Consider the following 10,113-nt stretch of genomic DNA (forward strand, 5'->3'; position numbering starts at 1 on the left):
TGGGTGCAGCGGCACACGCTTGTAATCCCAGCACTTTGGAAGCCTAAGATGGGAGAATCGCTTGAGGCCAGGAGTTCGAGACCAGCCTGGTCAACACAGCGAGACTCCATCTCAATAAAAATAAATTATTAATTAGGTAAAGGATATTACAAAGATCCAGATGAAGACACGCACAGGGTGAGGTATGATGAAGGGGTATAGAGCTTCCAAGCCCTCCCAGAGCAAACTGCCCTCCAGGAACCTCCATGTGTTCAACTCTCCAGAAGCTCTCCAAACTCTGTCCTTTAGGGTTTTTATGGAGACTCATTACCTGAGCATGATTAACCTTCAACCCCTCTTCTCCACCAGAAGTTGGAGGGTGGGTCTGAGTCCAAACCTCTAATCATGCCTTAGTCTTTCCAGTAACCAGCCCCTGAGATTTTGAAGCTACCAGGAGCTACCAGCCACAGGTCAAACATTAGCATACAAAAAGACATCACTTTGGAGATTCTGAAGATTTCAGGCCTTGTATGCCTAAGAACAGGGTAGAGGACAGACGAAATATATATCTTACAGTATCGTAGTATCTATAACTTAAACCACAAATTCATTAGCTTTCTTTTCATGCATTACTCTATCTGAACCAAATAAACTTCTGGGTTTCTCTAAATCTGTAACATAAATATATTATGTTTAAATTTCAACATAATCATGCCTAAAATTAGATTTGTCCAAAAATGAAGCTGAACACAGGTCAAATACCATCTTAACAAATTCCACCCATCAAAGAACTCCATATAAGAAGCGTCTCTAGGCTGTAAACCAAAGGTCGGCTTGCTGCTTGGAGTACTTCTCAGAAAGATGACATTTCAACACATCAAAACAGCAGATACACACTCCTCCCCTCCAGTTACCTATAATGACATTTGCCCTACAGTTTTGTTTCAAGAGACATAAATACTTAACACATCACTAGTTTTCAAGGTGAGTTTTAAGATTGATACTTGATTCCAAGTTTCTGTACTTTACTTTTTTTTTTTTTTTAGAGACAGGGTCTCACTCTGTTGCCCAGGCTGGAGAGCCGTGGCTGTTCACAGGCACCATCATAGAACATTACAGCCTCGAACTCCTGGGCTCAAGTGATCCTGCCATCTCAGCTTCCTGAGTAGCTGGGACTACGGGCACATACTTTACTCTTAAAGCTGTGCAACGAGTGCTAGAATTTTATTCAATTCATGACTATCCTCTGCCTTTACACCAAGAAAGAGCATCCATTGGGAAAAAGGAGCCACAATTTTCTCTATGTCAAGCTGTTTTAAGATACGTAACGTGAATACTTAAATACTAAAGGGAGGTCAATCCAGAGACAAAATGAACATAAGAGTTAAGATGGATGTTTATTGAGACAGAAAAGCAAACATATTAAAAGATCCAGGCAAGAGTGTGACACAGTACATCATCATAGCTTCTGTGCAACATTTCATGTTATCTGCCTTTCCTGTAACACCAAAACAAATGTGTACCAACAGAGTTCGCCACCTCTCACGAACCCCATCCCTCAACTTTCCCTAAAAACCTCTATCACTTCAGTTTCCTCCCCTCTCATTTAGCACATGTGGGCTATCTATACCACCCAAATCATCATGGGCTTAATTATATTACTGCCCCATGTATCAGCTGTTATTGCCATTTCTCTCAAGAGTATTAAGATCTTTGAAAGATAATCTCATACTATACTTACATTCCTATTACATAGTTTATGATTTGTTTGATTTTCATCTTATTATAAATTTGTAATGACTAGATAGTTTGGAATGTAGGAAAGTATCCATGAATAATTTTTCATTAATTCAAAGTTGAGAATAAGCTTTATTGATCTAACCTTAACAACTATTGAATTAAAGCAGCTTTTTATAAGTCAAATATAACACTCAAATTAGATACTTTCTATAGTTAAAAGACTTTAAACAACCCAAATTATTTTAACAAGCTTAATATCCTCGACCTTGGCACCCAAGCCCAAAAGAGTAATTCAAGGCTAACTAGAAACTATCAAATCTAGAGAGGTACCAGTTAGTACAATGATAATTTTGATTTTATCTGACTATACCCATCCTAGTTTTCTTAGGTCACTTCCAACCACTATAAAATTCTCTTCCATATTAACGCACACTAATCTGACTCTAACCTTAAAGATGTTTCAGAAATAATTTTAAAGTTTTTAAAGTTACAGGTGTTAACTGGGAAAACCCAAAAACTCAAGATATTATTTCTCAACTTTAGTTTCTCATTTTAGAAACTGTATTTTGTAGGCTGGGCACAGTGGCTCATGCCTGTAATCCTGGCACTTTGGGAGGCCGAGACAGCTGAATCACTTGAGGTCAGGAGTTCGAGATCAGCCTAGCCAACATGATGAAATCCCGTCTCTACTAAAAAATATATAAAAATTAGCCGGTGTAGTGGCTTGCACCTGTAGTCCCAGCTACTCAGGAGGCTGATGCAGGAGAATCGCTCGAACCCAGGAGCCAGAGGTTGCAGTAAGGTGCAATCACGCCACTGCACTCCAGCCTGAGAGACAGAGCAAGACTCAGCCTCAACAACAACAAAAAAAGAAATTGTATTTTGTTAGGTTTAAAATTCCGGTGAAACTCTATTGAATGTCAACTAATAAATGTAGAAGGAAAGACAGAAAAGTCACCATTTTTAACCATCGCATTAGTAATTGAAGCAATAATCATTAATGGATGCTAAAACCATTAGGTGAAAGTTGCTAAAGAATATTTACATAGTCTGAAAGCTTTTCTGCAGATTACCTACTAATTACAAATGAAAATTGGTATTTTTATCAGTGGAAAAACCTGATAGATACCCCTTTAATCCAAGTGACAAAGCTAAGATCACCAATATTGGGACAAACTGACAAGACCTACCTCATGTAGTTTTCCTACTAAAAGTACAAAACTTGAATCTATTTTTGCTGAGGGAAAGAGGGGAACAGAGTCTCGCTCTGTTGCCCAGACTCTCGCTCTGTTGCCCAGACTGGAGTGCAGTGGCACAATCATAGCTCACTGCTACCTCAAACTCCTAGGTTCTAGAGATCCTCCTGCCTTGGCCTCCCAAAGTGCTGAGATTACAGGAGTGAGTCACTGTGCCCAGTGCCAAAACCTGAATCTAATCATAAGGAAACATAAAATCTAACCTGAGGTTTCTTTTACAAAACACTTGGCTTTATACGCTGAATTGAAGTATGGTTTCAAAGATGATGTGTTAATTCATGCATAGCAGATGAAGAATGTATTATTTATGGAAAGTTAGAGACATTTAAGGCACTATTACATTTGGTATCACTACTACAGAGACCAACTAAGATAGCTCAACCAGTATAGACAATCCTCCTCGAAAACTTGTCTGTAAAATATTGTTCTCAAGCCCTCTTTTCCTTCATCCTCCATTGTATTACTAGACCACACATTTCAATATTAATAATTTGGGGGCTCACAATATAATCTAATCACATTAAGACTACTGCATGTTAAAATTTTCTCTAATACACACACTTAAAAGAAAAATATCACCTAAATTTTATCAAATGCTAGTTGTGTATCATGAGAGTTTAACAAACTCCTTTTTTTTCCTCAAAACCTCAAGAGGCAAACACTACTATGACAGTTTATAGACAAGGAAGCTGAGACTCAGAGATGTGCCATATGCCCAGTGCTCTTTGGTTATAAAGTTGAAGAATCAGGATTTGAACCCTCGTCCCTCTGACACCAAACACTTGCTCTTAAGTATCCCTACAAAGTTATGATAAAACACTAATATTAAACTTTGCAAAGTGGAAAGAGCTTAAAATACCATGAATCAGAGCAACTGACAGCGATGGCTGGGCAGCAGGATGCATAAAAGGAGGACAGGCTGTGTGTTCATCATGTTAATCTCACCTCCCAGGATGTTACCAAAAGAGGAAAGACAGAAATCCTGCAATCTCGAAATATCTCAGAGGACTAAATATGACTACTACCTCTCTTTTTCCCTTCAAACGGGGTCATTTATCTAACTTCTTAATCAAAGGACCTTCCTACATCATGTCAAAGATCAGTTTTTAAACTATTAGTCTTCTCTCATTATTCAAGTTATCTAAGTACGGTTTGTTTTTTTTTAAATTCTGAACTGGTTAACTGACCTCATTTTCTAATCCTCAAGAATTGTTCAAATGTGTTGTTAAAATCCCTGCTTTATTGCATACATTGAGCTGTCAAAGAAAGAACAAGCACAACAGAGGTAGTCTGCGCCAACAAGGAGAAAGTCTGCAATACAGTAAAACTCCCAATTTTGACAGCTATTTTCTCCTATGATTCTTAACACTTCCCTCAGTCTGCAACGTTTCTGTGCACACAATCATACGTACCTCACAAAGCAAAAAGGACCAAGCAGCATGATTTGTCCAAAAACGTAACAGTAATAATCTTTTTAAAAGCCTTAATATGCAAGCAATATTCTCCACAAAACTGTGTTAGCTTCTAAATATTTCAAAAAGTATTATAAATTAACTTATTCACTTAACAAATCCAAGTGTCTCCTATATGCCAAGCTCCATGTCTGGTAATGAATATGCATGAAGAATCTAATCCTTACTATTCTATAAACCTTAACACAGTCAAGAACATGTAATGCTATTATAAGCCTCAAAAAAAAAAAAAAAAAAACTCTAAGGCCAAACTTAAGCCTGTCACGTCTTACTTCTAGTAACAGTCTTGCTGACATCCTCAGACAATGTTTTGTGGCATCTTCTCAGTCACTTATTTAAAGTGTATATTGCGGTCACTGCGTGTTAAAGGAGTACCAACAATTCACTGACAATTTTAGATGAGAAAGCCATTTTGTACTCAGAATTATTTTAACAAAGGCTTTATTATGTAACTGAAAATGTCAATTTCACCAGCTACATCTCAAAAATAATGTTTTTCTTTCTGTATGAATTCATCAAGTATACACCACAATACAAGCAGTCTTACTTTTTAGATCAACACATGTTCCTAAAAACTGGGTGAAAGGGCCAGGTGCGGTGGCTCACGCCTGTAATCCCAGCACTTTTGGGCACCAAGACCGGCAGATCACGAGGTCAGGAGATCAAGACCACCCTGGCTAAACACGGTGAAACCCCATCTCTACCAAAAACACAAAAAATTAGCCAGGAATGGTGGCGGGCACCTGTAGTCCCAGCTACTCCGGAGGCTGAGGCAGGAGAATGGCATGAACCCAGAAGGCGGAGCTTGCAGTGAGCTGAGATCACGCCACTGCACTCCAGCCTAGGCAATGCAGCGAGACCCCGTCTCAAAAAAAAAAAAAAAAAAAAAAAGACTGGGTGAGAATTCCTACTTGGAAAACCCTCACTGCCCATGTTGTCCAGAGAGCTTATTCCTGAATGGATTGTTATTCAGCATCTGTCAACAGCCTGAATGAGACAACTGATATTCGAGGGATACCACCTGAAAGAAATTAATGAATCAAACCACTGGAACAGTGGACACCTATATCATTAAAGCTTTTCTATTATGCCTGAGGCTTTTATCCAGTTTCTCTAAAATGGCATGTGAAAAAATGTTTCTCTATCATTTGTAAAATGTAAAACATTTTCTCCATATATTGCTAATGCTATTTAATGTAATAATTCAAAAGACTGATTACTCTTCATACAAGAGAAAAATCTGCTTCTCCTAATTGGTATGCTTCCTTTCATTAATCAACGTGAGTTACATGCAGGCACTCACCTTTCCTTGCCCCAATCATTCATCTGATTGTCTGCTCTACATACTATACTACTAACCTTTACCATTTTCATAGTACTCTAATACTTTCCTATTATAAGACCATTTCAAATCCTTTCTCAAAATAGACATCATAAACTATTAAATAAATGTACTAATACTAGAGTCTTAGCAGAAATTTGGAAGAACTGAAAACTAGCCATCAAAAAATCAAAAGGCCCAATCCCCACAGGCTAAGGAGGTGGAGCACTAAGAAAATAATGCTGCCCCAGAAGACTACAGTCGTTTGGCAAGCGGTAAACTGCAAAGAAACCTGGGAATAAGAGCTAGTATAATACATACATTGGGCTTTTGGGATGAACTAAGCTCTTGAATGTCCAAAAAGCACAGCAAACGGTAAACAAAACAAGTCACTTGGCTCCAACTTTCTCTTTATACAAATTAAAGATCTCACCAATATCTTCCTCTGGCATTCAATACAGCACATCATTCCACGTTTGATCAGTTTTTTGAATAGCTACTTGCCAGACACTATGATAGAAACTAAGATCATAAAAAGGAGTAAATCCTGGGCTTCAGAGAGATTACAGATTTTACTGACAGAGAGACGTTGTTTGTAGGAAATTATCAGTTTGGAGGAACCCTGAGAAAACTAATACTGCAATAAATTCTGAGTCTAGTCTAGTGTTTTGATGATCAAGAAACAATGTGACCACTTTGAGGTTATGTCTAAAAGAAGGGAAAGCATGAACTCCAATGAATTATTTGTATACCTATGTTCACAGCACCATTACTCACAGTAGCCAAAAGATGGAAGCCACCCAGGTGGCCATGGACAGATGACTGGATAAACAAGATGCAGTATATTCATAAAATGAAATACCATTCAGCTTTTCCAAGGAAGGGAATTCTGACATCTAAATCATCACAGATGAGCCGTGGAGACACTATGCTGGGTGAAAAAAGCCACACACAAAAGAACAAATACTGTATGATTCCACTTATTTGAGGTTTCTCGAGTAGTCAGAGACAGGACATAGAATGGTAGTTCCCTGGCATTGAAGGTAGGATGGAAAGAGGAGTTAGTGTTAATGAGCACAATTTGAGTTGGGAAAGATGAGAAAGTATGGAGATGGATGCTGGTAATGACTAAAAACAATGTGAATGTACTGTATGCCAGCTAGCTGTACACTTAAAATGGTTCAACGCTATGTTACGTATATTTTACCATGCCAAATAAAAAAAAGAACAACTATCTGAAATATTCAAATAACCATTCATTCACCTGAACATTTAAGGCTAGACACAGCTTCATTCATTCCGCAAGTCTTAACTGAGGAGTCACTACACGCGACGCAGCCCTGAAATCCACTCGGAACAGTAATGCAATACAAAGAGCATGCCTGCAAAGATTCTGAAACCAAACCAGGATTCGAGCTCGGCTCTGCCACTTCGAAATTCCTAACTTGGAGTAATAATCAGGGACTCTTAGTTTCCTTGCCTGTAAAACAAGGGCAATATTGAGTTGATCGCAGGGTCACAGTAAGGATTAGAAGAGAACGTATGGAGAACCTGAAACATCTTGGCACATAACAAGGAAGCACTCAATAACATGTTTCCCTTATCTCCTTTGCCATGAGCAAGTGGAAATGTGACCACGACAAGGTAGGGTCGCAAGTGAGAGAATGTCTACGAAATACCTACCTTCTCAAATGAAACAAGCTCCTCACATGTCAGATAGTGGTAGAGAATAAAACATGGCAACGCCACAAGTCACCCTCTACAGAAAGTAGCACTACAAGTACTGTACGACCCACTATGTGACACCACAAAATCACTGTCAAATAAGAATCATGAGCCACATCAAAAGAAAATGGCTTCTAAAACCAAGACAAGAAAGCTCAATAATAGCAAAACAACCCTGTTACCCAACTTACACACTGAGCCACCCGCAAAACACAGCAGTCAGGGCTCACCCTTCAAACATGAGATGGAAGCACAAAAAGTAAAGCAGGCCCTCACTAAAAAGGATTGTAGGAAAATGTCTTTTCTCCCCACATAAAAATGGACTAACTGTTCTTTTCTTAAAACAGCATTTTGGTGCCATGAGTAAATCTATAAACATATGTTACCATGATCAATGTTTACAGTGACCATGTTAAAAGTAATCTTTAGTTTTTTGTTTTTTTAATCTATTGAGTTTTATGGAATATGCCCTAAAATGAAGTTTTGAATGTATATAGCACATATTACATATAATACACACGGGCCACAGGTAGCTTTAAAGTAGACTTTGCAAAATAAACTGGCTATTCCAGAACTTAATTCCCAAAGATATCAATAATATCGAAAATTACTATTCTTTAGGACCTGGCTTATCCCGAACCCATCTTTTAGTAAACTGAGTTTTTTGGTGAGGATGTATATTTTTATTTAGAAAACTTAACGCTTACACCAATACATTTTCAATATAGCTAACCTGTTTTAAAAGCGCATTTTTAACAATATTTTCCGAGTTACTTAACTCCTAACCTGAGTCCTTTTCCACTGACTCAAAACAAGCACCACGAAGACACCTGACAATCAGGATTGTAAAGATTCAGAATATTTGAAGACAGAAGCATAGACGTCCAAGTGATCCTCGTTCATCAGATGAATGTTTTTAAAATCTGAAAGTCCTAAGAACACTTACTTATCGTGTAGACCAGTAACGTGTCCCTTTAACCACAACTGTCTCCACAAAAGCACTGAGTGAACACTACACACCAAGGACCCTCCACTCATCTCCACGTTTCCGCAGATCTTCAGGATTCTAAGGACACACTCAGTGGTTTGCTAGCTCTGACCTCCAGGCAGAGCCATCAGGGCGACTCAGCTTTTCTGGACAATCTACATAAATCTGATGTGCTAACTTAAAACATACTCTGATTTCCCCAAAATCAAAAACCCTGAAGAAAGGCTCCTCCGCAGGGTCTGGGCATTTTGGCACAAAAACATCTGAGGGGAGAGGAAAAAGAATGGCCTCGGCCCCGCCCGCCCCCCGGGGCCCCGATCTGGTCCCCTGACAGTAATCACACAGGACCCTCCCGGCAGGGACCTAGAGCCCGACTTCGTCCCCTCCGAGCGCGGAGCAGCGGCCTCATCACAGGAGGACCCCGGGGTGCTCCGGCTGGCAGAGCGCGCGTCTCCACCTCCGCTGTTCCTGCGCCACTTTCGCGCGCGTGACGGGACCTGTCAAGAACCCCCTGGCCTCGCCAGGCCGGGAAGTGGGCAGGCGCCGGCGTCCCCCACCACGCCACGGAGGTCGGGAGAGTCTCCCAGGGCTGCCTTGCAGTGAGGCGCCGGGGTCCGGGCCCAGGAGCGGAGCCGAGGCGGGCAGACGCCGGGTCCACAGGCCGCGCTGCGCGGGACGACGAGGCAAGCGAGGCCGCGCCCTCCACCAGCACCCGCCAGGCCCGGACGCGCGGTCCGGGCCCATGGCCGGCATGCGGGCCTCGGCGCGGAGGCGGGAGCGCGGCTGGGCTAGCCGCTCCCGGCCCCGGACACAAAGCTGCTCCGCGGGAGCCCGCCTCACCTGCAGCACGGGGCGCCGCGGGCCTTCGAGAACCATCGGACCCCGCTCCGGCGCGCGCGTCACAGCCCAGGCCTCCCGGAGCCGCCCGGCGCCGCCGCCCCCGCCGCCATTTCCTCGCGCTCGCCGTCGCCTCGTCCCCGCTGTCAGGTTACTCCATTCACCTGGGCCTGCAGCAGCCTGCGCCGCGCCTCCGCCTCGACCCCTCCCGCCGGCCCCTGCGGAGACTGCGCAGCGCCCGGCTGGCCCGCAGCCTGCGCACGGCCCGCGGCAACGGCGCACAGCCGCTTGGAGAATCCCACTGGCGCCCGCGCCGCCTCTCCGCGCCCCCACGCTCCGCTCGCCCTGTGGCGGCATGAGAGCGAGCCTGTGATTGGACAGGGCCCGGCGGTGAAAGGTTAATCCCGGCCCCCCAGCCACTCAGGAGCAGGGAGACAGCGGGTGCGCGCGCCGAGGCCGAGGCGGCGTTTGCGGCCCAGTGCCGAGACTGGACCCTAGTGGCCGGCAGTCTTTGGGGCCCTCGGGAACTCGCGCGCCGAGGCCGGCTAAGTTTGGCTGACTGTCTGAGCTCTCGGAATTCGACTGCCTCCATTGTTGCCCCTTCTGGCACCCACAGACAGTAACGTGGCCGTAATTGTTCCCCAGAGAGCCTAGCTTCTCTCTGAGCACCTCCCTCCCCTTTTTAAAGTACCTTCCCACTCGCCTGCGTTTCCCCGCGTTAGTGGTGCAGGGGCCTTCGCATTTGGGGAAATAACAAACACCCACTTCCGCCCCCCACCCCAACTGGGATCCCCA

General features: G+C 43.0%; 1 protein-coding gene across 7 annotated transcripts in view; it reads right to left on the reverse strand.

The window, feature by feature from the left end:
- The window catches only part of DICER1 (dicer 1, ribonuclease III), a 71,025-nt gene extending 61,390 nt beyond the window's left edge, over window positions 1-9,635 (reverse strand). For 4 of the 7 annotated variants that reach the window (XM_007987727.3, XM_073011291.1, XM_007987725.3 and 1 more), the window contains exon 1: window positions 9,322-9,629. The gene's annotated coding sequence lies outside the window, so the exon portion shown is untranslated. Of the gene's footprint in view, window positions 1-9,321 lie in introns of all 7 variants that reach the window. The other 3 variants (XM_007987728.3, XM_037984454.2, XM_073011293.1) reach the window with 2 other exon arrangements.
- Window positions 9,636-10,113: the final 478 nt, after the last annotated feature.

The sequence above is a fragment of the Chlorocebus sabaeus genome, chromosome 24 (assembly GCF_047675955.1).
Source record: "Chlorocebus sabaeus isolate Y175 chromosome 24, mChlSab1.0.hap1, whole genome shotgun sequence".
In the NCBI taxonomy this organism is placed as follows: Eukaryota; Metazoa; Chordata; class Mammalia; order Primates; family Cercopithecidae; genus Chlorocebus; species Chlorocebus sabaeus.